Consider the following 27,990-nt stretch of genomic DNA (forward strand, 5'->3'; position numbering starts at 1 on the left):
TATGCTATCTCCTTAAATGGTTGAATGTCTACCAATTCTTTTTGAGACATAATGACTGTGCATGCTTTCATCCTCTTTTTTTTCTTTCAATTTTTAACTGTAAATTAGGTGGGGGTTTACGTCTTCTTTTTATATTTCCTGTGTCATTCAATATTTTGCCCACAGAGTTCTTCAATATTGTAATTTGAGGCTTGGGGTTTTTTTCCCCTTCAGTTCTTTCAGTTTGAGGAATGCTGAGCATGTTCTTCTGTTCTTTTCCTTTCATAACTAAAGGTCTTTGCACATTTCATTGTATATTGCACTCAGTGTCAAAAAGAACATTTTAAGATTTATCCTGAAGTATGATATTGTCAGTGATAGGATAATATCTATATGCATAAAAGGAAGACCAGTTAATATGGTTATTATTCATATGTACACAGCAACCACTAATGCCAAAGATGAAGCAATGGAAGATTCTCACCAACTTCTGCAGTCTAAAATTGATCAAACATGAAATGAAAATACATTGATCATTATTTGTCACTGGAATGTAAAAGTTGGAAACAAGCAAGAAGGGTCTCCGGAGCTTCCACTTGAACTTGCTTATGAGAAAGCGATTGCCTGTTCCAGTTGGTCCATGACCTTGTTCTGACTGATGAGAAGCAAGTGTATGAGAACCAAAGCGTGACCTTGAATATATCCCACCTCAATTTATAAAGTTGCTCAATAATAGATTTGATGCATCGAACACAAATGACTGAAGACCAAATGAGTTATGGGATGAGATCTAGGATATCATGCACGAAGAAAGATTGGTCACTATGAAGACAAGGGGGGAAAGGACAAAATTGAGCCAGAAGACATTCTGAAACTTGCTTTTGAATATAGAATAGCTAAAGTGAATGGAAGAAAAGATGAACAGAATATTTCAAAAGGTGATTGAGAAGACAAAGTAAAACATTAAAATGCAATGTGCAAAGATGCAGAATGAGGCCAGTAAAAAGGAGTGAGCAGAAGGCTTGTGAGTAGAAGGGACCCAAACCTTGAGTTAATAGTAAATGTCAAGAATGAACTGAAAGAACCAAATGATATCAAATCAGTGTCAAAACTCAGACCCCCTCCCAATATTTTAAACATAATTTGAAATGTTGTGCTACAAAGCCAATAGGAAACTCATTAAGAGGGTAAAACTAGTCTAATACTCTCTCCTTCATGAGGAAATAAATTATTGGGAACTTCATTATGTAGCAAGATCACTCTCAGAATCCCAAGGCTCAATTTGGATAATTAAAAAAACACCTCTTTTATCTGCTTTTGTAGGAGAGGAAGGTAGGGTGTGTAATCAAAATGTTAATGTAGGTAGAATTAACAACATTTGGCTACCCTAGGGGAATGAAATAGCAATGCTGGCTTCATCTTCTATCTGCTCCCGAGGTACACTTGTGCGGCGACCCGGAACAAAGAGCTGGGGTTGTCCCACAAGGTCCGTGCCTCTCCTGGGGCTCTGCTCTATTCTTGTTTGTGTGCTTATTCATTCTCCACAGCAGCCAGGATGCAGAGTCTTTTCATAATCAGATCACATATTTCCCCTGGTTCAGCCTCTTCAGAAATCTCCCATGACTCTTACATTGGCATCCCAGCCCCTTAACTGATCTATAATAAGCCCTGCCCATGTGGCTTGTCCAGGGAGCCTTCCAGTCTCAGCCTCTCCTTAGCTCCCCTTTGTGTACCCCACTCAGCACAGCATCCTTGCCACCCAAGGGTCTCAGGGAGGAACTCTCATCCTCCAAGTCTGGGACTGGTTGAGACTTGAGATACCGCTTCCAGGTGACTTTCCCACTTTCTCAGGCTGATAGAACTCTCTGCCTCCTAGTCTTTGTTCCTCAGTGCTGTCCAATAGAATGCAGATGCAACTTCAAATTTTTTGTTGGCCACATTAAGCAAGCAAAGAAAGAGACAAATTACTTTTTGTAGTAGATTTTATTTTATTCATTTTATCAAAGAAGGATATGGAAAGAACCATGGTCTGCCAAAAGAACAAACAGATCTCTCTTGGAACAACGCAATGCTCCTTAGAAGGAAGAATGGTGAGACTTGGTCCCACATCCTTGGACATGTTATCAGGAGAGACCAGACCCTGGAGAAGGGCATCATACTTGGTAAAGTAGAGGGCAGCAAAAAAGAGGAAGGCCCTAGACAAGATGGACAGTGGCTGCAACAATGGGCCGCAACCTAAGAACAATTGTGAGGGTGGTGCAGGACTGGGCAGTGTTTCCTTCTGTTGTACGTAGGATAGCTATGAGTCTGAACCAGCTGGACAGCACGTAACAACAACAATGTATCAAAATGTCATTTTATAGTTTTATCATGGTATAAAATCAGGTCAGTCTAGTGTGTATTTCACACTTACAGGACAGCTCAATCCCATCAAGTCTCAGTAGCTACAGTTGTCAAGCAGCTACCACATTGTATTATATAGGCCAGCTCTAACCCAGAACGTAGTTTCGTTTTAGTCATCGAACTTGTGATAGGCTGTGATTATTTGTTTGTTTACCTCTTTGTTCTCCGACTAGAACATAAGCTCCCAGAGGGCTATGCTTTTGTTGGTCTCCTTCCCCTACACCAGAGGTTCTCAACCTTCCTAATGCTGCCACCCTTTAATACAGTTCCTCATGTTGTGGTGACCCCCCAATGATAAAATTGTTTTGGTTGCTACTTTATATCTGTAATTTTGCTACTAATTTGTTATTAATCAGACGACCCCTGTGAAAAGGTTGTTCGACCCCCAATGGGATCGCGACCCACAGGTTGAGAACCGCTGCCCTAGACAATGCCTGGCACACTTAGATTGATTGAACAAAGGAATGAACCAATGCTGTACTCAGGTCTCCACTCACCATCCTGCTGTTTGATATTGCCGGTTAGGGCTGATTTTCATCAGGGAGTTTTAATGTACAAGGTTTCCCATGACCAAATCTACTAAGTGATTGACATCAGGACTCGTTGAAGCATCCATGACGATAATTCCACTTTTTATCTTATTTTTTAGGTTACAATGACATTAAAGAGGTAAAGATTTTTCAATAGGAATAAATTCACATGATTGTGTGTTGTTGTTGTTTTTAAGATCATTTTATTGGGGGCTCTGTGGTTCTTTTGTAGTAGTTGCAGTTAGATCAAGGATTTTGAGCTGGGGGTCATTGTGCCCCCCAGGGGACAGTTGGCAGCATCAGAGACAATTAGGGTTGTCACACAGCAGTAGGGTGCTTCTGGCATCTGATGAGTAGAGGCCGAGCTGCTGCTGAACATCCTACAGTCTCAGGTCAGCCCCAAGCATGGCAGTGCTGCCGCTGAGAGCCTTGCTCTATGGCCAGCCAGCTGGGCATCTGCTCAGACTCGTCTCTGATAACGTCAGCAAGGTAATTTGTCCTGGGCAGCCCTCTCTTCATTCTCATCTTGTCTTTTCTCTCCCCTAGTTTAAACCTCGTCCTCCTACACTTTCCTTTTCTTTTCCGAAATGGACAAACCAAACGGGCTGCCTCCAGCCAAAGCATCTCTGAAAGGAATGGCAATCAGTTCCATTTTTAAACCGTGAATCGCAGTTCTGCAGCGGAGGCATGAGAGAAGCCTCTGCCTGGAGACTGTGGATCAATACACTCAAGCAACCCCTTTAGAACCATTTAGATGCCTCCACAGCAAAATGGCAGCAGAACCCTGTTTCTCTCCACTTTTGTGCAAGCAAATAGCTGCCAGCTCCACCCCAGCTAGGTTTTCAACAATCGCTTCTTTACACTACAAAGCAGGATTAGCGTGTAGAATAACATGTATTGTGATCCCTGCCATGTGTTAAAGCCAAAAAAACAGAAGGGGATACAGCACCCATATTATTGTGGTCAGGAGAGAGATTGATTGTGTATGTTTCAATTGTAGGGTTTTGAGGCAATGCTTCCAAATAGAAACTAAAGTGATGCTAGAATTGGCAGCACTTTCGTCCCTTGACATTTCTCTGTCAATGTCTGTGTAAGTCTGAATCAGCTGTATGTGGGGCTATCAGACCACCTTACTCTGGCAGCTTTGTGCCAGCTGTTTTCTCTGCCTGGAACCTCTCTCCTCTGCTGTTTGGCGATCAGAATCGTGTGATTCCAGAATACCTGAACCCTGAAATTACAGCACATGTCATCTTGCTGTGATAACCAACCGATGCTTGTCTCCCCATAGATTGTGTTTGGGAAATGAGGGACTATATCCATTTATCTTTGCATCCCCACACTTACCACAATTCCTGGTAAGCAAACCAAAGCCAAACCGGTTGCCGACAAGTAGACCCTGATTCATGTTGTTGTTGTTGTTAGGAGCCATTGAGATGGTTCCAGTTCCTAGTAAGCTAAGTTCCACAGAACAAAACAGTGCCTGGATCTGTGCCAGCCTCACAATTGTTCTTATGTTTGAGCTCATTGTTGCAGCCATTGTGTCAGTCCATCTCGTCAAGGGCCGCCCTCTTTTTTGCTGCTCCTCCACTTTAACAAGTATGATGTCCTTCTCCAGAGACAGTCTCTCCTGACAACATGTCCAAAGTACATGAGATGAAGTCTCCCCATCCTTGTCTCTAAGGAGTATTTTGGCAGTGCTTCTTCCAGAATAGACTTGATTATTCACTTGACAGTCCATGGTAATTTCAGTATTCTTTACCAGCACTATAGTTCAAACTCACTGATACTAATTTGGTTTTCCTTATTCAATGTCCAACTTTTGCATACATAGGAGGCAGTTGAAAATATATGGCATTGAAAAGACCCTGACTCATGGTGAGTCCTTATTTATGTTAGAACTATTTCATAGGGTGGTTGCTTTTGCAGAAATAAATGGTCAGGTCTTTCTTCCAATGTACCTCTAGGGGTAGATTCAGACTGCCACTTTTTTGCTTGTTACTGCTTTACCCCCAGAAGGGAATCTGCCGATGAGAGACCTGAGATACCTTCTTCGGGGTTGTCATCCTCCCAGAAGGAAGAAGTGTCTCCGCAGCAGTGGCTGGGTTGTTCGCTTGTCATGGTGAACCTCCAGGATGTGGCACTGAGCAGGGAGATGACAGACAACTCCAGTAGCAGAGTGGCCTGCATGCTCCTGCTGCTCTGTTTTACCCAGCTGGTAACATCAGGGCAGACACAGTGTTGTGCAAACTCCATTTGACTTTGCTCACCTGACTTCTCCCTGACAGTTCCCCACTTCCCTGTGCTGGGTCTCGGTTCCTACAGCTGCAGAACTGACAGTGTTAGGTTCTGTTGTGCATAGGGTCGCTACGTGTTGTAACCGACTCAATGGCACCTAACTACAATCATTTCACCTGCTAGTCCCTCTCTTGGTCCCTTTATTACCTGTTAGCCAAAGCTCTGTTCATCGCCTCCAGAAATTTAATGTCTTATCTAACCCTAAAATCTTGGGGTTTTTATTTAAGTAAAACCAAGTATGGAATTTTCAGTGCCTAGCTGTTGTGCTCCGCCCCCCACTACCTTGTAGGCCTCCACTTTATTCTTTCATGACTGAAAATGAATTTATGTCTTTGAATTTTGGTGTAGGTAAAGAGTATTAAGTGTACCAGTGAACAAACAAATTTATGTTAGAAGAAGTACAGCCAGAATGCTTCTTAAGAATCAAGTATGGTGAGATTTCATCTCATGTACTTTAGACATGTTATCAAGATGGACCAGTCCCTGGAAAAGCACATCGTGCTTGGTGAAGTACAGGGTCAGTGAAAAGGAAGATCCTCAGTGAGAGGGATTGACACAGTGGCAGTAACAATGAGCTCACACACAGCAATTATCATGAGGATGGCATAGGACCTGGCAGTGTTTTGTTCTGTTGCGCACAGGCTTGCTGCGAGTCAGAGTGAGTTGATAGCATCTAGCAACAATAAACTAGTAAACCTGTTTGTCAGTGTGTCATCCAGTGGTGGGATGACATGTGTTGCTATGACATTAGAAGCAACCCCAACAGTATTTCAAATGCCAGGCAGGCTTCAATGGAGCTTCCAAACAAAGACCAGAAAGAAAGACCTGATGATCTACTTATAGATATGAAACAATGAAAATTGCTTGAGATATAGTATATCTTCCAAGACTCTTACTTGTGTACTAGTATATCTCAGTGCCATCGAGTTGATGCTGACTCATAGTGACCCTCTAGGAGAGGGTAGAACTCTCCCTGTGAGTTTCCAAAACTGTAACTGTATGGGAGAAGAAAGCTCTGTCTTTTCCCCCAGAAGCACCTGATAGTTTTGAATTGCCAATCTTGTGGATCACAACCCAACAGGTAACACTACACCCCCAGGACTCTGTACAAGTATGTACTCCAACTGTTTAACACAGCTGTCTGGGGTGGCCTTATTCATACTTCCATATTAGCAAACAATTACCTGTGTTCATCACAGCAGGTAGTAGAGTCAAACTGCTTTTATCGAGATTCTTCCACTGTAACTCTAGGGCTTTACATCAGTATTTAATCTTTTCTGACCCTTAAGATTTCTTCATTCGTGATGGGGGGAGTACGGAGTGGAGATCCAAAGCCCATTAGTAGGCCACTGGAGATCCCCTTGCAGAGGGGTCTCGGGGAGGAGATGAGCCAGTCAGGGTGCGATGTAACAACGATGAGAAATACAACTTTCCTCTAGTTCCTAAATGTTTCTACCCCGCTCCCACTACCATGACTCGAATTTGGCCTTGCAGGTCTGGCTAGACCAGAGGATGTACACTGGTACAGATAGGAACTGAAAATACAGGGAATCCAGGGCGGATGAGCCCTGCAGGACCAGTGGTGTGGGTGGCGAAACAGGGAGGGTAAAGGGAGAATGGGTAGGGAAGTGGGAGCCGATTATAAGGAACTATATGTGACCTCCTCCCTGGGGGACAGACAGCCGAGAAGTGGGTGAAGGGAGACGTCGGACAGGGCAAGATATGACAAAATACCAATTTATAAACTATCAAGGGCTCATGAGGGAGGGGGGAGCGGGGAGGGAGGGGAAAAATGAGGACCTGATGTCGGGGGTTTAAGTGGAGAGAAAATGTTTTGAGAATGATGTACAAATGCGCTTTACACAATTGATGTGTGTATGGATTGCGATAACAGTTGTATGAGCCCCTAATAAAATGTTTAAAAAAAAAAGATTTCTTCATTCATAAAACGGAAGTAATAACAGGCTGACCTTGTATGTTTCTGTGAGCATTAAGTCAGATTGCTAATAAGACATACTTCGTTTGGCTGTGTTTTCTTTTATTGCACTTAACAGCTATTGTTCCCCCCATCCCTAATTTGAAGATTTGTGGCAACCTTGAGTTGAGCAAGTTTAGTGGTGCCATTTTTCCAAAAGCAGGTACTCCCTTCATGTCTCTGTGTCCCATTTTGGTAATTTTTGCAATATTTCAAACATTTTCATAAAGCCATTGTACACACAGTAGATGACAGTAAGTGTAAACATCACTTTGATATGCACTGGGAAACAAACAAAAAATTTGCTGTTCACTGTTTTACAACATTCACTCTATTGTGGTACTCTGGAACCGAACCTGCCATAGTGCGAAGGTCTGTCTTGGTAAATAATAGGGATGGGCACCTTTTTTTCTGACAAGGGCCATTTGAATATTTATAATATTATTTGTGGACCATACAAAATTATCAACTTAAAAAGTAGCCTGCTATATTTGGCTAGACATTTAATTAAATCACTCCTCATGTGATAGCTAGAACTGCTTATTTTTGGTGAAGTGTGAGGTATTGATGATTTCCCATGCCTTAACAACCCACAGGCCAGACATTCCCTATTGTTGGTGTAGTGAGAATGCAGTGAATGTTAGCTATAATTATTATTTTGTTTTTAAAAATTATTAAATAATATTGGCTTTCTCCCACCAGTGTTGGCCTTAGGAAGTTACTGGTGTTGACCTCTCACAGAGCTGTGTCATAGCAGCTCTCAGGGGTCACCTGACAGGTAGGAGCAGTGACTTGTTTGAGATATCAGATTAAAAGTGTTAATAGCTTCCTTTCTGCTCTCTGCCTGACAGCTTGTTGTTGAAACGGGCAAGTTCATGAAACCCTAAAAGGTGGTGCTGGTTCTGACTAGACACTGTTCTGGATGCAAAGTCATCATTGTGGTGAACATTGATAATAGCACCCAGACCACCCCTACAGCCATTCTCTGATGGCTGGAATCGAATGCTATCCCCACAAAGTGACAGCTTCCATGGCCAAGAAGAAAATTGCCAAATGGTCAAAAATCAAGTCTTTTGTGAATGTTTATATCTATAATTTTACCTCATTCCCACAAGTTACGCCGTGGACATCCCCTTGGACAAAACTGTTATCAACAAGGATGTCTTTAGGGACCTTGCTCTTAAATGCAAGGCCTCTAAGAAGGCCAAGTTCAAATTTGAGGAGAAGTACAAGAAAGGTAAAAACAAGTGGTTCTTTCAGAAGCTGCTTTTTTAGATCCTTCTTGATTCAAGCATTAAAAAAAACCCCAAATATCCCTTTGTCTGCCTGCTACATGTACTGTTAGACTGGGGAGAAGCATGTTAGTGGGAGGAGACAAGGGCTAGTGGTAGAAGGACTGGGAAACAAAAATTAGACCTATCTTTGTGAAAAAAAGAAAAAAGTTAATAGACTTGGTTTTAAAGAGCTCTGTTAGATTTGTAGGAAAACTGTGGAGAAAGTACAGGCAGACCTCGAAGATACCCATGGGCTGAGTTTCAGACCACTACAATAAAGCGTTTGCTACAAAAAAGCGAGTCACATGACTTGTTCACTTCCCAATTCATATCAAAATGATGGTAACACTTAATGTAGCCTATGAATTGTGCAAGCACATGTTGAAGAAGTTTGAAATATTGTGCATATGACCAAAATGGGACACAGACACAAAGGGAGCACAGGTGGTGGGGACAATGGTGCCCAGAGACTTGCTAGATGAAGGGCTGTCACAAGCCTTCAGTCTGTAGTCACGTAGTACCTACCAAGTGTCATGGCACTAGGCACAATCTCACGAGGCCACAGAATTGACTCGTGTTTGCTTCCCTTGCACAGTATTTCTCCAATTGTGTTCATTACTTGTAAAATAAAAAAAAAAGCTAAATCCCTACAGGAATGTAAGATGTGAAAATTACTTTTTAGGGCAAGAAAAAGTTTAGAAAAACATGAGTGCATATTCTATAATGGATGGGATAACAACCTATACAATATCTACTAAAATGAACGCTTATTTCACATCTTAGACCACTCTGTAATGCAGCCCATGCCCTGCCCTCAGAGCCAACACATTCTCAGTCTCTGTCTGTCTGGTCATCAGAACCACCTAGCAGGCACGGTCTGACCAAAGCACTCACTAAAAGGCACTTTCCTCCCTGCTTTGTTTTGAGGAACACTGGGGGGAGTTTTGAGTCCAAAACCAATATTTAATTCACTTCTATGAGAGCTTGAGCATGTGGGCTAGGAGTTTGGGAACACATTCCATTCCTTGAATAAAGGGCGGAGCAGTAAGGAAACTGGGACAGATCATTCCAGGAAACATTCAATCAAACAATCCAGAAGGGAGTTGATGACTGGAGTGGGACTGTGGACTGATCTGCCCTCTTGGCTGAGAGCCATTTGTTTCTGCATCTCCAGTCCTGGCACCACGGCCCATGAAGGGTGGGGTTTGTGACAGGCAGAAACACTGAGGTAAGAGGATGTGATTGTGCCCTTCCCTGCGTCATGCTGCTGTAAACCATGACATACTGCTCTGTGTGACATGTGGTTGGTTGCTGGTCTGTTCTTCAGTGACAGTGTTTTGCTCTTTGTTGGTTGAGGTGGCATTTAATTGCTGAGCATGTTATTGTTTGAAATGCTTTATCTTTCCTGGATTTTTGTGTCTTTCTAAGGTTTTCCCTGCTTTGTTTTGTTTCTTAAAGACCACAGTGGGCCAGAGAAAAGCCCTTGATTGGAAGTCAAGTTTTTTCTTTGCCTTCACTTCTTAAGTTCTTTGGATCTGATGTCTTTGTTCCCATCAATAGTAAAGAAACTGTATCAGTGAAACTGATTTGGGAGGGAGGGAGGGAAGGTGAACTGGTACCTGGAGTTCATGTGCAAGGACTGTACACCTCCAGGAAGGTAAGATGTGGTCTCCTGGGTCACCAAGAGCATGCCACCATCTTCAGGAAGATGACTCAGAAATAAGATACTTTCCAAATGCTCGAGTTCATTAGCCATAAGAGAAATATACATTAAAAGAGTGATTCTCAACCTGTGGGTCACAACCCCTTTGGAGGTTGAACCACCCTTTCACAGCGATCGCCAGATTCATAACAGTAGCAAAATTACAGTGTTGAAGTAGCAAAGAAAATAATTTTATGATTGGGGGGTCACCACAACATGAGGAACTGTATTAAAGAGTCATGGCATTAGGAAGGTTGAGAACCACTGCATTAAAACAATAAGATACCACCTCATACCAACATTCTTAGCAAAATGAAAAACAAACAAACAAAATAATAAATGCTGGAAAGGATGTGGAGAGATTGGAATGTTCATTCATTGCTGGCAGGATTGCAGAATGGTACAACCACTATGAAATCAGCATGGCACTTCCTAAAACAAATGCAAACACAATTACCTCTACTTGGTAAATATGCAATATCTATACTTGGTATATACCGTAAAGAAATCAAGAACAAAATGCAAACAGATGTATGCACACCCATGTTTATTGTTGCAATTTCTATAACAGCAAAATGAGGGAAACAATAAAAAACCCCACCTACAGAGGAATGGATAAACAAAATTTGGTACATACATACAATGGCATATTATGCATTCTTAATAAAACAAGGATGAGTCTGCCAAACACCTCATGACATAGACAAAATTTGGGGCCACTATGCTCAGCAAAGTTAGTCAATCTCGTAAATATAAGTATTTTATGACACCATTATTATAAGGGAAGGAAAAAAATAAAAATTGCTTTGACACCAAAGGAACAGACTTTAAAGATTATATGATGAGGCCAGAGCTGGGGAGAGGGAAGGTAAAGAGGGAGTGTAGGTGGGAAAAGAAGAAGATACATATATATCTATCTAAACCCTTTGTCCATTTTCTGATTGAGTTGTTTATCTTTTGGTTGTTGAGCTATAGGAATTCCTTATATAGTCTGGATATTAAACCCTTATCAAATAAGTGGTTTATATATGGTTGATGGGATATTGTCATTGTTTTCATGATTTTGGCTGTGCAACTACATATAGTATGCTTTTCTTTGTATGTGTTATATTCCATAAATAAAAATGGGGGGGGGGATAAAATTAACTTTTTAAAAAAGGAGAAAAGAGAAGTGTCGCAGCCTTTAGGACCTTCCAGGTTCCTTACCCATCAGCCTACACCAGCGTCCCCCTCCTCCCCAGCCCCTGGGAGAGAAAGCTTTGACTTGATTATGTTTTTTGGTGGTAGAGTGAGACCTTGACTTCACCAACAATTCTGAAAACAAACTTCTACCACTAAGTAAGTTACTAGTGATGTGAGTGGTTGATAAGAATGATAGGCCTTTCTAGACATTTCTGTGGCAGAAAAGAGTAGACGGAACAACCTCCAGAATGGGAGAAAATGAAAGAATAAAAAAAGAATGGGAGAAAATGTGTGGGAACCACTTATTTGGTAAGGGTTTAATATCCAGACTATATAAGGAATTCCTATAGCTCAACAACCAAAAGATAAACAACTCAATCAGAAAATGGACAAAGGGCTTGGATAGATATTTCACTAAAAAAGGCAAACAAATGGCCATTAAGCAATGAAAAGAGGCTTAAAGTCATTAGGCATTAGGAAAATGCAAATCAAAAAAGTTAAATATAGAATTACCATATGACCCAGAAATTCTACTCCTGGGCATATAATCCAAAGAATGGAAAGCAGGAACTGAAACAGACGTGTATAAACCAAAGTTCATTCCAGCCATATTCCCAATAGCCAACAGGTGGAAACAACCCAAGTGTCCACCAACTGACAATACAAAATGTGGTCCCTCCATACAATGGGATAGAGTCAGCCATAAAGAGGAAGAAGTCCTGAGACATGCTATGACATGGGTGAGTCTTGAAGATGAGGCCGAGTCAAATGAGTTAGACACAAAAAGGCATGTCATGTCTGATCCCACTGAAGGGAAAGAATAGGCAAACGCATAGAAGCCACAGTTTGGTGGTGACCAAACGCTGGAATGGGAGAAAGGAGGAGTCGTAGCTTAGTGGACACAGTTTCTGTTACCAAACACACTGTCACTGAGGTGATTCTGGTTCATAGCCACCCTTCAGGACAGAGTAGACCTGTCCCACAAGGTTTCCAAGGCTGAGTATCTTCACGGAAGCAGACTCTCTCGTGGAGCAGCTGTTGAGTCCTAACCATCAACCCTTCGGTTAGCAGCCAAATGCTTAACCCACTGCACTACCAGAGTGCCTTGACTTTCTGTTAAGAATGGTTTTAAAGAGTGATGCTGACTGCATAACATGGCGAATGTAATTAATGTCATGGACAGTGAAAGTAGTTGGAATGAAGAATGTTTTGTTCTACATGTTTTACCACAATAATAACAAATAATTGATAAGGCTAGGTGGAGAGGAAGGGACACACTTGGTCCTTATCCCTGTTCCATCTCTGTCTCTGAGCAAAATGAGCACTGTTCTCCCTTGGGAAGAGTGGGTCCTGATACTGGATACTTAAGCAGAGGCGTCCCAGAATGGGGCTCCACTCCCATGATCCAGGGATCCTAAGTGAACAGTGCCTCTGATTTGATTGATGGAGTCAGTCCTGTGTGTGTGGGGCTTCGATGTCCAGGCCCTGCTGCCTGTGTGCCCTCCTCAGATCAGTGCCCGGCTCCAACAGTGTAGACTGAGCTCTTCCCAGTGGCCCGCCTGACCATGAAGTCCAGCCTGAACTTTTGTCCTTTCTATCTTATGTGTTCCTTATGGGCAATGAAGATCCAGGCAGTGATAAGGCCTTTCATGGAAAATGCCACTTCATTTAGGGAGGGATCAACGGGACAATGGAGGCAGGTGGCAGTCAGTTTTTTCATCTGCCTGTAAGTGAGTCAGGTGCTGCACTTTGTCCATATCGCCACACTGACTTCTCAGGTCAGGAGCTGCCATTGACACAGTGTGTCCTTTGGCAAGTTGAGCTTCTGCTGAGAATCTGATAGGAGTCCTTCTGTGGGATTCTCTCTCACTGAATCTGTTTCGTAGGAGTTCCCTTTACATGTGGGTAGTCTCTCAGCCATTTCTTACCCTGTCTAGGTTTTTAAAACCTAAAAACTCACTTAACCAAGAATGCTTTCTCCGTGTACAATAATCTCTTCCACATAGGCAGATGGTGGGAAATAGCCAAAGAAGTAGGGATGCTGGGATTGTAAGCCCCCAGTTTCTTCCCCACACTGGCCACATAATCTGACCCTCAGCCTTAACTAGGAAGAATTGACGTGTTTAAGCTCATGGCAGCCCATCTAGCCTCTCGTCATCATTTTTGACCCATCTTTGTCTATCAGATCTTTGATTGTAATCAAGAAATCATTCTTTTTCCAAGGGAGGAGCTGTTGGTGAGCAAGCTAAAGAAATGGGACATCCACTGTAGACAGGTGCCATCCTTGGAGGTTGGCTGATGGCAGAGATCAAAGTGTCCACTCTGGTTGTCACATCCTCTCAAGGGACCCTGGTTCGGAACTTTTAACTTGACCCAGTGAAGCTGACTTTCTTTTTTTGAGTACAGTCCATGACCATCTCAAACAGTCCGTCAGGAAGTAAGCATCTCCCCGGGCCCTCTCCACGGCCTCCTCATGCAGGCCTTTTCTCATCCCACTCCTCCAGCAGTCACAGGTGGAGTCCTATCCATGGAATCATGCCAGCTTTGGGGATGATTTCTTTGATTCAGCCCAGTGCCTTTGAGAGTCCTCCAAGGTGTTACCAGCACACAGCACTCACTTTGTGCATCAGTCCAGTCATTGAAGGGTTTCTGGGTTGCTTCCAGGCTGGGGCAATTATGAATAGAGTTCCTATAGATATTTGTGTACAGATTTTTGTATAGAGATAGGTTTTTATTTCTCTTGGGTGCATGCCTAGGAGTGGGATTACTGAGTGGTGTGATTAGTGTATGTTTAGTTATATATTTTATCAGACTTCCCAATCTCTTATACAGAATCTCAGATCATTAATATTGACATTCGGCCTCGAGGAGGTGAAGAGTGGCTCCTACTCCATGTGTGTGGGCTGCCATCGTGGCTTTCCTACAAAGGGTACAGTATGGAATGGAGCAAAATAGTAATGTCATAGCAGGGAAAGTGAGCACGAGCCACCCCACCCAGCTGACCATGGCCAGCATCAACAGTGATTTCCTTTTACCCATCTTTATACAAGAGGGGTTACAAAAAATCTGGGAGAAGTTCCCTGATTTTTCCATCTCGTTTCCATGAATTTTTGAAACCAAACCCAAACCAACACTGCCATCAAGCTGATTCAGACTCACATCAGCCCTCAGGGTACCACAGGATAGAACTGTGCTGGGAGTTTCTGATACTATAACTCTCTTGTGGGAGTAGAAAGCTCGTCTTCCTACCATGGAGTGGCTGGTGGTTTTGAACTGCCAACCTTGTGGTTAGCAATCAAATGCATAACTGCCTGCTCATCTGTGCCTTGAATCATCAGAAGGGAGCTCCCAGCCTCACTCAGGCTCTGGGTTGTTGTGAGTGGCTGGACTCTAATCAAACTATCCTTTTCACCACTGGGAGAGTTGCCATTGAGATGGCAGAAAGATTGGTTTGAGGGTCACGAGTTTAGTGTCAAAGGCCAATTGTTTGTGTCCAGACAGTCATCCTTGTGTATAAAGCCAAACCAAATCCACTGCCATCAGGTCAATTATGATTCACAGTGACCCTATAGGGCAGAGTAGAACTGCCTTTTTGGCTTTCTGAGGCTATAAATCTTTACAAAAGCAGAAAGCCTAATCTTTCTCCTATGGGGCTGCTGGTGGGTTTGAACTGCTGACCTTGTGCAAACCATGGGTATACCTCCACATTTTAGAATCTGGGCTCAATAAAGAAGGTCCTATCTTAAAGGAGGTCTTCCCCTCTCTCAGGTAAAACAAAGCATCCATTGTAAGAATAACTCGTGCTTTGTCAGGCCTTTCACAATAAATGGACAGTGGATACCAATGACTGCATACCAGTCAGTGACTCTCCACCCTCACATGTCGACATGATCAAAGCAGACCATCTGAAAAGGCCAAAGCAGAACTTCTGAAGTGGCGTCCCTTTCTCTCAGGGCCTTTAGTAGTGATGTGATCTTTGGCCCTGTTGATTATGTTCTAAACAGTCCTTCAAATCCCTAACATTAAATTGACATACTGAATGCATTTGATGTTATAAATAATGCTACATACATGCTAGCCAAGTGTGGGGTTATTTTCCTAGGATTGATTGAATAAACTCAAATATGTTATTAAACAGCTTTCAACAGCATAAAGGAGGACTTCAAAAGATCACAAATCACACCATGGCACAGTCACTACTTTCAGTTTTCTTTATATTGAGAGTTTGGATTGTCCAAGGGACTTAGGCAGAGGGGTATGGGGTGGGGGGTAGGGGGCGGTGGAATAAATAAAGCATTAGCAAAGGGGCAGTGTATATGTGTATGTGCGTGTGTTTGTGTAAATGCACCTGGTTAAAGCAGAAATTCTGTCCCAAAGAAACCAACAGCAAAATGCTTCAGCGAGGTGGCTTCTGTGAGGTCGCAGTGTCCCAGCTGCACTGGCAGTTGGAGAACTGCGGGGGCGTTTGACTGTGGAGTGTCCTGACCACCAGCCAGAGACAACGGGTTCCTGGCTCAGCAGAGAGGGATGCGAGAGGACTCCGTGTGGCCTGCCAGGTGGTGTCTGTGTCCGGGAGGGTGGGCTAGTCTTTTCTCTCGCACAGTCACAGATGGTCTCTGCTCATGGCTCTTTGCTTTGGCCCCTCTCTGGGTCCATGGGAGCTCACACCCTAGGAGAGACCACGTTTGTTAAGTGCCATCTTATGCTCAGAAGAAGGACCAGGTCCTAAGCCTTTGATGGTGCCTATCCTCACCCAAGGAGCCCTGGTGGCACAGTGGGCCACAAGTCGAGCTGTTAACTGTAAGGTAAGTAGTTTGAACCCACCAGCTGCTCCTGTAAAGCTTTACAGCCTCAGAAATCTAAAGGGGCAGCTCTACTCTGCCATATAAGGTCTCTATGAGTCAGATTGACGTGATGATAAGGAGCTGGGCTCCCAAGGAGCCCTGATGTTGCTGTGAGTTAAGTGCAGGCCTGCTAACTCCAGGTTCAAATCCACCAGCTGCTCCTTGGGAGAAAGATGAGACTTGTCTTGATGCCATGGAGCTTTGTAATCTTGAAAGCACTGTAGAGCAACCGTGTTCGTCCAATAAGGTTGCTATGAGTCAGACTGACTTGATGGCAATGGATTTGAGTGGTTTTAAAATTCTCATCCAATAATCATTTAAGTACTGCTCTTTCTATTATTGTAAGTGTTGGAGCCATATCCATCCATTTCATCAAATCTCCCTAAAATGTACTAGAAGGCTAAGCTGTTCTTCCGAATTGGGTTCAGCTGTCCCTGAATTATTAGTTGTGCCCATATTTTATTGAAGAAGTACAGCTGCTCACCAAGGGAGGGATATGCCTTGTGGTCAATCTCAACATTTGGTGATGGTAGAACGAACCCAGTAGGATAATGGTAAAAACGAACAGAAAACATCCATCATCAGATTCTACCTCCAAGTCTTAAACTCGAGGGCTCAAGGATTCGCACAGGATTGCCTGTGACCAGTTGAGGTACAAAATGGACATCCAGGTGCCTGTGTGAGGTGACTCTTAAGCTGGGCCACAGGACAAGTATAGGAAAGCCAAAGCATTTCAAAGACTTAGACTGGAGGCGGTGTTGTTTTATAAATCCTAGCATTTCTTTGCCTTCTTTGTTAATCCACATGAGCTAATTGAACCCCTGAATCCTTCTGGTTTGGGGCAGCACCGTGGAATGGGCTTTGTGCTGCAGCCTGCTGGGGCTACTCCATGCCCAGAGAGCCGGGTGAGGAGAAGGAGATGGTATGCTCTGCACGCAGCCAGGAGCGGCCTGTGCAGCCTGGCTTGGTGCGCTGGCCTCTCTGGGGAGCTTAACCCTCTTCTCATGTCTGAGTTGTGACCAGTAGATGGCCCTTATCTCTTTCTCCTGTGACCCAGGCTATTTCAGACATTTCCTCCTTCCTGGAGGTCATAAAATAGGATTTGTCTTTGGCTGTAACCATTCTGAGAGCTGCCATTGAGAGAAACCTGCACTGTGCTTCATGACGAGGACACTGAAGGCTACATCCTAAGCTTGTTAATAACCTGCTAACAAGCAGACTCTCACCTTTGGTTTCTGGCTTTTCGAAACATGCTTATAAAATGCCAATGTGGTTGGCAAAGGCCGCCTGCGCACTCCACACACAGGAGGGTTGTTGTCTCGCCTCCCTAAGTTGGTTCTTCCAAGTCAGTTCCTGGGTGATGTGAGCAGTTAATGCTCTAGACTGCTTCCCGAAAGATGGAGGTTCTGATCTGCCCAGAGCCACCGCAGAAGAAAGGTCTAGTGACCTGCCTCAGACAAACCAGCATCCACGATCCTTGAGAGCACAGTGCTCCTCTGACACACACCGTCACCAGGAGTAGGAGCAATTCCATGGTAACTGCTTTGGTTTTTAAGAATTCTGTCAACTCTTGTCCACATGGCCTGAGTACCAGACTCCTGACAACATTGCTAGATGCCCCCACCCCTTCTCTTTTTTGAAACTATAATTTGTGATTGTTCTCTGAATCTCAACAGCTCTCTCCTCCCCCTCCCCACCTTTAAAAATTCTTGCAAGTATTTAGAAAGTTAAAATGCCTTTGCAGCTTTCTTACTTTCTCTAAAACGATGAAGCCTAACAGGTTATGGCTTGGGACTTAACAGTGGAAGCCTGTTGTGACGGAGGACATGGTTACTTGGCAGCCCGGTTGCTGCTGTATGAGGAGGTGATCACTCCGTGAGGAGCCATGTGACTAGTGGGAACAGTGACCTATGCGTCAGCTCAGTTATTTCTGTCCACGTTGCTTTAGAGGGCTTTGCTGTGGCCAGAGACTCAGAGCAAGGGAAACGGTGCTGTGTGGCTGTGGATCAAATGTCAGACCCCACACTAATAATGGATAAGGCATTTGCATGCAGGAGCTCTGTCCCTGCTGCATGTGGAAGGGCTCTGCTTTGCGGGGGCAGCTGAAGGCGTTTCCTCACCAAAGGCCTCTTCAGCTTCAACCCGTCATTGCCTCCTGCCTTTGTAGCACCCGTTCAGCTCTCTGCTTTGCATAGTGCCCCCCAGCGCCCCCACTTCATTTAGCCACCTGTTATTTGCGTTCAGTCCTAGTAATGAATAAAGTAGCTGGATGGAGCCAATTTCAGCATCTTTTGACTGTTAGAAACGTCTTTACGAGTGGATTCTGGGCAAGGTTGCTCAGCCACCCCATTGTATCGAATCTGGGCTGAGCAGGGATGTATAGACTGACTCACTCTTCCTCTCAGGTGTCTACTTTTTGAAGCCTGGGTGAATGAGGCCATTTTCATTGTAGGAGGCGTTGCCCGCAGCACCCACAAAGAGGACAGAGGTGTGTGTGTTTGTTTAGTTGGCCAGTTGAGCGAGTTTTCTTTTGCCTCCTGGATTAGATCAAGTCCTGGGAGGTCAGAAACTGTTCAGTCTCTCTCCACCCCTTCCTGCCCCCACCTGAGGCTTGGCAAGTGTCTTATACCAGATGTGTCTACGTCTTATTGGTTAAAATATCAATGCGTAACCCCACCACCTCTTTCTCTCCTTTCACTTCCCCAGCAAGCCATCGGCGGCTGGCCTCTGACATCACCCTCTGACCGGCTTCCTGAAGGACTTTCTCTTCCCTTGGCATGGAGGGCAGTGGGAGGAAGTGTGTGGGAGCTTACACCCTGGCGGGCGAGCTCAATGACTCTGCAGATGAATTCGGGGATGATGGAAGCTGCACAGAAAATGCTACCTGCTGCTGGGTGGAAGACACCTTTCCACCCTCCGCTGCGGGCTTTCAGCAGCCCTGGCCCACCAACTGTTGTGAAGCAGATCCACCTCGAACTGTGTCTTCCTAAAACCATTGATCCCGGCCCACACACAGAGAAGCCCTGTCACTAAGTAGAGGAGCCCCCACACTTAGAAATCAGAATCCTTGAGAAGCTCACCTTTTATGGGGCTGCCTCTTTGCTGCAGGCAAGTAGGTCCTGCTGTGGGGGCCCAGGTGTCTCTGGAGGGGGAGAGTGTAGCTGATGCCCAGCACTCCTCTCATCTGTGGCCTCTGGGTCTCACATTCACTGGCAAACTCCTCACCTGAGTAACCCCGAAGCCCTGGCGGCTTAGCGGTGAAGCACTAGGTTGTTCATCAAGAAGTCAGTGGTCTGAACCCACAGTCGCCCAGCCAGAGGAGATGAGGTTCTCTGCCCCCACAATGACTACAGTCTTGGGAACTCCATGGGCAGCTCCCCCCTGACCTAGAGGCTCACATGAGTCAGAACCAACTCTATGGTAACAGGTTTCTAGCCCCTGCAGATCTGGTCTAAGATGCTGCAGCTCTCTGCATCTGGAACAGCAGGCAGTCAGGTTCCCAGCAAGCTAACAGCCCTTCCTCCTGGGTCTCTGTAGTTACTGAAGCAGCCTGCCAGGAACACAGCCCTATTCCCTCCAGAGAAGTCAGCTGTGAGCTGTCTGTGCGCCAGCACTTACCAAAGCCCTGTCCAGACATCTGGTATGCAAGGGGAGACTCTGGAGGGCATATGCACTAGTCTCCTCCTGGCTGGGTGGCCAAGCACCACCAGCATCATGTATCGAGTTCCTTCTCCCTCAGCAGTGCGCTCTGACCAGACCAACATGGATTGCTCACAGGCCTGCACAGTGTAGGGTGTCAGTTTGAGAAATGTCGATTTCTTTTATAAAAACTTGTAACACACAACCATTTTCATGACAATAGGTGGGGTCTTCGCATGTAAGGCCCTTCTTCACAAACTCATTTCTGAATTCAGGTCTGGAAAGAGTATTGCAGATGAGTTTGTCAGCATGAACAGGATTTTATGACCCAACATTTGTCCTCTCTTTGCTCTGGCTGCCAGGAAACTCAACTAAATTCATTATCCTACTAAATGTAATAAAAAAGTTTGTGGAAAAATCCCATTATCCTTCTATTCCATTTTTCCATGAACTTAAAAAAAATCATTTTATTGGTGCTCATACAACTCTTATCACAATCCATACATACATCCATTGTGTCAAGCACATTTGTACATTTGTTGCCCTCATCATTCTCAAAACATTTGCTTTCTACTTGAGCCTTTGGTATCAGCTCCTCATTTTTCCCCTCCCTCCCTGCCCCCTCCCTCATGAACCCTTGATAATTTATAAATTACTATTATTTTGTCATATCTTACACTGTCCGATGTTTCCCTTCACCCAAAATCGGTTCCCCCTTTCTACCCCACCTTCCCTCTACCCTCCCGGTATCGCCACTTTTCCCATGAACTTTTGAAGCCCCTTCCTATTTGATTCCACAGGCAGCTTCTTGCTGTATGTATTGCCCTGGATCGATATCTCACTGCCACCAGATTGATACCAACTCATAACAATCCTATAGGATAAGGTAGATCTGCCCCTGTGGATTTCTAAGAATGTAACCTTTTATGGGAATAGAAAGCCCTGTCTTTCTCCCCAGGAGCTGGCTGGTTGTTATGCATTAGCTGCCCAATGCATAACTGCCACGCCACCAAGGCTCCTGGATCATTATCAGCTGGTATAAATCTTTGCTTGAACAGCTGCCTGAATGCAGCTGACCTCAAAAAAGACACTGGTGCCATTTCCTCTGACTCGAAAAGTAGTTCATTCATTGGAAGGACTCTTGCTTCATGGGTCCAAACAGCCCATAGCATCTTCTCAGTTCCAAAGCAAAGTGAGTATCACCCAGCCAGGCAGTGTTGAGTAGATGCCTCTGACAGGCAGGTGACAACCCTGGTTGTGGTCTCAGTGTTCTAGAGGCTCTGAGCAGCAGGAGGTGTGTGTTCACTTCCCGCTCTGATGGTTGCAGCCTGTCAGCTTACAGCTGAAGCACTGTTGGGGTAGGGCTTGTGCTCAGGGTGCTCACAACCTGAGCCCAAGCCCAGCCCACAGTGTGCTGCGATTGTAGAGTGGAAGGGGGAGACAAGGAAAGATGGAGGAGACTTAAGGGGGTTGAACTGAGTATGTTGAACAAATGCAGATGGGAACCACAGAGCTCCACTGCTGAGGCTAATTCATTGTGGCAGGCCAGGGGATCTGTGGACATAGCTCTGCCTGGGGACTCAGAAGCTCTGCCAGCTCAGAGACTGGGCCAAGGGGAGGCAGATGAGGGTTCTGCAGACCCTTATTAAATCATGTTTCATCCTTCAGGCTCCAAGCAGTACATTTCCTTCAGCAGTGCTTGCCTTTAGCAGCATGTTCAAGGACGAAGGATCATTCTCCCTGGGTTTCTCTTCCTCCTCTCCCTGTTCCAGCTATTTCAGGGAGGTACAATTTGCCTGCAAATGGTTTGATATTGTATCTGCTTAATAGCGGGATAAAACCGGACAACAGTCATGGCCTAATTGACCAAGTGCACTTATCTTAAGACGGCTGCAGAACTCAGAAATCCTGACAGGAGTCTGTGCTCCCTAAGTCCTGCACCAAACTCAGGTACTTACAGTTAGGTCAGTTTAAAATAAAACACCATTCCAGATGCTACCAGAGAAGATGCTACTCAAATTGGGCCACTCAAATGTGTGTAGATGCTATCAGGAGAGCCACCAGCTAGATACAAAATAGGGTTTCTCTCAGCATTGAGACTGTTAAAATGTGTTTGCCTGTTGACAGCAGATGAGAGGGAATGTACAAAAATGGAGATGAGATTGTGTAGGCATGGTGGGAGGAAAAGGGATTCTCTCCCTGCTGTGTTCCCTGCTTTAATTCATTTGTCAGAAGGGAAATAAAACCCACATGACCTCCCAAGCTTGAATGAGTGCTGAGAAGTAGGAATCAACGCAGCAGGGCTCAATGTCAAGTCCTCTGGCTGGAAATCTCAGTGGTCAAGAGGATTTGAGTGTGGGCTGTTCTGACTCCCCATGCTGAGTGTGACCCCTGAATCTTCTCTCTAATCCAGCGGTCCCCAGATGTTCACAGTGCTTTCATGTTTTAGTAATCTTTTAACGGCACCGATAGTCTAAAACAAATATAGTTCAAACAATTTAAGTGGTTACATTCTAACAGCACAATAGCCACTTTTATTAGTTTCCTATTGCGGTTGCAACAAATTGCCACAATCCTAGTGGCAGGGCTATGCCATTCTGTTGTTTGACTTTTCACTGGCCGCCTAAACATTTAGGGAAAGCAAGGTAGAGGCCATGTCCAATGGGAGCTGTCTCAGTTCTATAGTGCTGCGATGACAAATTTCTGGAGAAAGAAATTTCTCAAGCAGGTGGCTCTCTCTAACAAATGCATGCCCTCATAGGTTTGGAGGCTGGATGTCTGAATTCAGGGTGTCTCCTCTACAGGAAGGCTTTCCTTCTTGGGGCTCTGGGAGAAGGTCCTGGTCCCTTTTTAACACCTGTGTGCCTGCTGTCCCTTGGAGATTTCCATGTGTCTTGCCATCAATCACCCACCTCCTCCGTATCTAGGAGGTTCTAGCACAGGAGCTCTAGGACCAAAGGACGTGCTATTCTTCTTATTCTTCTTTCTTGGTTGGCAGGAGGCCCCTCTGATCTCCACTAACTTATTTCATCTCTTTTCCATCTATTGGGCCTGGGGTCACTGTGAGTTGGACAGCAACAACAGGGAGGGAGCTGTTCAACTTGATGGCCAGGGTAAAACCAAAACGTTCTGAATCTCCCTGCACTGAACCTTAGGGAGACGACACACTGTAGGCATGCTGTGGGACCCACAGAGCTGAGGAAATCAGAGTTGTAGCTCAATTTCAGATGAGCAAAAGCCCCACGGGATGTGGCAGAGCAGAAAGCGGAAGCCAGTCACCCTAGTCCCTCCTACCTCTGGAGCTAAGAAAGGGCTTGTGAGGAAGCAGGGGGCAGGAGACTATGGCAGGAGTTGAGCAAACGCAGGAAACCTCTCGCCCAAATCCTGCTTGCATTCTACGCACACTGCTGCAGGGAGAGGGGTGGAGTGGATTGTGGTTCTGCCACTGCTGCCTCCCCTGCCCACCCCATCCTAGGAAGCCTCATTCAGAGCTCCACGACGTCACCTGGAGACGGGCTCTGTGGCACTTTACAGTCCTTGTGTACGGGTTTTTAATTCTGTGAACTGTGTATGCCCTGGGTCCTGGATGGTGACTTGGCTGCACTGAGCAGTCCTCCAGCCAACCCAAGTCACTATCCAGGCGCTATGATTTGGTTTGTTGTCAGTGACTGTCCCTGGGCCTGCTCAAAGGCCTTCCCTTCTTCCCTGGAAGATGAGGTGGGGCTTCCTCCTAGCACCCTTACCACAAACAGCTGCTTCCCCCATACTGACATTGCAGTTCAAGGATAAGTTTTGCATCCTGTCTTCTTTCCCCAGAGAAATGAGGACACTGGGCTGCAGCCACCTGAGAGGAAAGCAGGGAGTCCTAGAGGGCCAGTGACACACAGGCCCTGAATGGCCCAACGCAGCTATATGTCCTTCTGTTGACCAGACTGGGTCCCCTCCTTCTGTGACAACCCTTGGAATTTTGTCACCCCTCCTTGGACCCCTAGAGGAGACAGACACTAGAATTCCAAACTAAACCAGGCCCATTGCGATCCAGTCAGTTCCAACTCACAGGGATCATAGGGCCAGAATAGAACTGCCCCATGGGGTTTCCAAGGCTAGCTCCAACCCCCCAGCTGCCTCACCAGAGGAAGATGAGGTTGTCTGCTTCCATGAAGATTGGCAGCCTCAGTAATCCGATGGAACAGCTCCACTCTGCCACATAGTGTTATTGGGTTACTATTTATGGTCTTAACCAGTGCACCATCAGGGCTCCTGCCCACAAGGATGACTGGTATGTTCATAGCCTCTCCCAGCAGGAGGATCATGTAGACACTGCACTCCAGTGTTTCCCAGAGTGGGCAACCCCTCCCTGTCAGGTGCTGGACCAATCAAGGGGGCTGCAGAAGCAGGTCTCTACACTTCATCTTGGAATTGTGGGCTAGAGTACACACATTTTTAATTGCCAGTGGGGTTCTAAGTCATTTTTTTTTTCTGAAAGGGGGGAGTTAGGCCCAGCCAGTGATCCAGAGCATCTCAAGGCCTCTGCCAGAACCTCTGGCTGGGGCAGGGATGGCCCAGAGAGCTCAGCATCCCTGGGAGCCCTATGCTGCGGCTCTGCTTGCCACCTGAACTGTTTCAAGATAGGGTTTCCCTTTCCCACCTCTGAATTATTTTTGATTGCTCGAGTGACACTGTTGCAATCATTATGAAGAGAAAACTAAAAGGGGCTGTCAGCTCAGACGCAGCCCATCACCTCGTGCATAGCTGCCATGGCACGGAGCTCGTGTCACTGATGCAGAGCAGCTTTCAGCAGGGCTTGCAGTTGACAACAGATGGAGAAGAAAGGTCTGGCAAGCGAGTCCCAAAATTCAGGCAACAAACCCTGTGGAGCACAAAGTTCAGATCTGTAGCCAGCCAAAGGGATGACACGACCAGACTGTGTTTTATTCTGTTTGCACAAGGGGTGCTGCGATTGATGGCAGTGAACCACCGTCACCTCAGTCACACTACTGGAGCACATGTCTACATTCTCTTCCAGCCCTTGTTCATAATTACAGTGTAATCGCGTCATGGTGATTACAGGGAAATCAGATCTCATTCTCTGCAGTATCTCTGGTACCCAGAACCACGCCTGGCAGGCAGGGGATGTCCAGTCAATGTTTGTCCACCGTGGGGCAGTGCAGTCACTTAACTATGAGGTGACTGTTTTTCTCAGTGCAGTGTGCTAATTTATATTACTTCAAGTGGTCTACCATTGCATTATATTAGAATCCCTCTCCCTCCACACAAAATGTATCAAAAGGATTATAAATACTGTTTTGGTAAGCATCTTGCTGTTCAGAACTGCTTCTGAGTGTTGTGACTTAATTCTTCAGCTAAATTCCAAAGACTGGAATTCTGGCATTAGAGAAGATAAAAATAAGATTTATTCAAATTGCTTTTTAAAAATTTTGCTTATCTCTGTTGCCATGAATGCTTGAGAACATTATTTTCACCATAACTTCATCAGCATTTGGATTGTAATTTTAAATTTTTGAGTATTTCGGTAGCATATGATGGCATTGAATTTTAATTTATATGTCTGGTTATTAGTACAGACTGAGGAATTATCTATTTTGTTGTTGTTTTCAGTTGCCATTAAGTTGGTTCCAACTCATTGATCCCTGTGTACAGCAGAACGAGACACTGTCCTGTACTGCACCATCCTCACAATTGCTGTTAAGTCTGAGCCCATATTGTAGGCACTGTGCCAATCCATCTTGTCAAAGACCTTCCTCCCTTTTGCTGCCCCTCTACTCGACCAAGCATGATGTCCTTCTCCAGGGACTGGTCTCTCTTGATAACATGTCCAAAGTATGCAAGACAAATGAAGTCTTGCCATCCTTGCTTCTAAGAAGCATTCTGGATGTACTTCCTCCAAGATACATAATTTCTTTTGTGTGCCTTGCCTATTTGAGTAGTTTTAACAGCCGTTATAACATAGATTTTCTGATTAAATGTGTACTTTTAATGTAATATGCATATGATCAACCCTTTCCCCATCATGGGAAGTACTAGTGGTATAATTGGCTAACCATTAGACTGTTAACCACAAGGTCGGTAATTCAAACCCACTGACCACCCCACAGGAGAAAGATGTGGCAGTCTGCTTCCATCAAAATTTATAGTCTCAGAAACCCTTGAGAGCAGTAATATCTCTCGGATCATGATGAATTTCAATCAACCTGACAACAATGTTTTTAAGTGTTTCTTTGCCCCTTTCCGAGGAGCTCTGGTGGTGCACTGGCTAAGTGCTCGGCTGCTAACTGCAAGACTGGCAGTTTGAACCCATCAGCCACTCTGCAGGAGAAAGATGTGGCAGTGGGGTTGTGTTTATATTTGCGTCTCCTGTCCTATTCATGATGAGCTTCACTAACCCCACGACTGCCTGTGTAGAATGGCCACACCGAGTTTCTGAGACTGTTTTTTTTTGTGTGTGTGTGTATAGATTTTATCTTTAAAAAATCATTTTATTGAGAGCTCAGGGCTCTTACAGCTCTTATAACAATCCATACGTCCATTGTATCAAGCACATTTGTACATATGTTGCCATCATCATTTTCAAAACATTTTTTTTCTACTTGAGCCCTTGGTATCAGATCCACTTTTTTCCCTCCCTCCCCAATCCTCCCACCCTCATGAACCCTTGATAAATTATAAATTATTATTATTTTCATATCTTACACCATCCACTGTCTTCCTTCACCCACGTTTCTGTTGTTTGTACACCTGGGAGTGGGGTTATATGTTAATCATTGTGATCAGTTCCCCCTTTTTCCCCTACCCTCATGGTATCGCTACTCCTATTATTGTTCCTGTGGGGTTTATATGTCCTGGGTTCCATGTGTCTAGAACTCTTATCTGTACCAGTGTACATGCTCTGGTCTAGCCAGATTTGTAAGGTAGAACTGGGGTCATGATAGTGGTGGGGAGGAAGCATTAAAGAACTAGAGGAATGTTGTGTGCTTTGTCGGTGCTATACTGCACCCTGGCTGCCTCGTCCCTTCCTTGTGACCCTTCTGGGAGGGGTTGTCCAATTGTCTACAGAAGGACTCTGGGTCTCTACTAAGCCCCCTCATTTGCATCAATATTATTGTTTGTGTGGGGTCTTCTGATGCCTGATACCTGATGCTGTCAACACCTTATGATCACACAGGCTGATGTGCTTCTCCCATGTGGGCTTTGTTGCTTCCCTGCCCTATAGCCACTTGTTTAACTTCAAACCTTTAAGATCCTAGACACTATATCTTATAATAGCCGGGCACCATCAGTTTTCTTCACCACATTTGCTTATGCACCCATTTTGACTTCAGTGATCGTGTGGGGAAGATGAGCACCACAGAATGCCAGGTTGTTAGAACAAAGTGTCCTTGTGTTGAGGGAGGACTTAAGTAGAGGTCCAATGTCTGTCTGCTACCTTGATACTTAACCTATAAATATATGTCCATAGACTTATATCCCTATCATTATATATTAATATATTTACATATATGCATACCTATATTTATACCTCTATAAAAGTCTTTTGCCTCCTAGTTCCTTCCTCTATTTTCTTTTACTTTCCTCCTTTCCAGCTACCATGTTCAACCTTCACTGGGCTCTCAGTAATTCTCGCTACATTGTGTGTGGGCCGGGTCCGGACCATTCAGCCACTTCCCCCAGCTCTCCCGAAAGATAGCCTGCTGGGCTGTGCGGCCCCTTACCCCTCCTCTCAAGGCCAGAGCTGGACTGTGCAGTCCCTGCCCCCAGTGTTCCAAGGAGCTTATCTCTCCAGGCCGGGTCTGTACAGCCCCTTCCCTCAGTGTTCCGGGATGATTTGCTCACAGACCACATCCGACTCAGACCCTGCAACTGCACCCCCAGAAGGCCTCCCTCCCTCTTTTCAGCACATAGGTCCTTGGCTCAGGCCCTAGACATGTCCCACTGCCTCACTGCCAGGCACGACCTCCCTGACCTAACCATTGGGTTGAGGAACTCGTTTGGGAGCTTTCCCTCACCTTAATAAAGCCTCTCTATATGTCTCATTCCTGACTGAGCCTTGTCTCCTTCTGTTCCTCTGTCTCCAACTGTATTAGTCTAGGTACTTTGGAGAAACAAATCCACAGCGACTCATGTATAAGAGAGAGTTTTATGTAAAGAA

At 45.0% G+C, this 27,990-nt stretch overlaps 1 protein-coding gene and 1 pseudogene across 2 annotated transcripts in view; both read left to right on the forward strand.

Moving 5' to 3' along the window:
• The window catches only part of KIAA0513 (KIAA0513 ortholog), a 59,511-nt gene that overhangs the window by 6,174 nt on the left and 25,347 nt on the right, over positions 1-27,990 (forward strand). The gene's annotated exons all lie outside the window — the stretch shown is intronic.
• On the forward strand, positions 8,055-8,457 carry LOC105978812 (annotated as a pseudogene).

This window comes from Echinops telfairi, unplaced genomic scaffold (assembly GCF_000313985.2).
Source record: "Echinops telfairi isolate 266 unplaced genomic scaffold, ASM31398v2 ScPeMD7_2291;HRSCAF=2852, whole genome shotgun sequence".
In the NCBI taxonomy this organism is placed as follows: domain Eukaryota; kingdom Metazoa; phylum Chordata; class Mammalia; order Afrosoricida; family Tenrecidae; genus Echinops; species Echinops telfairi.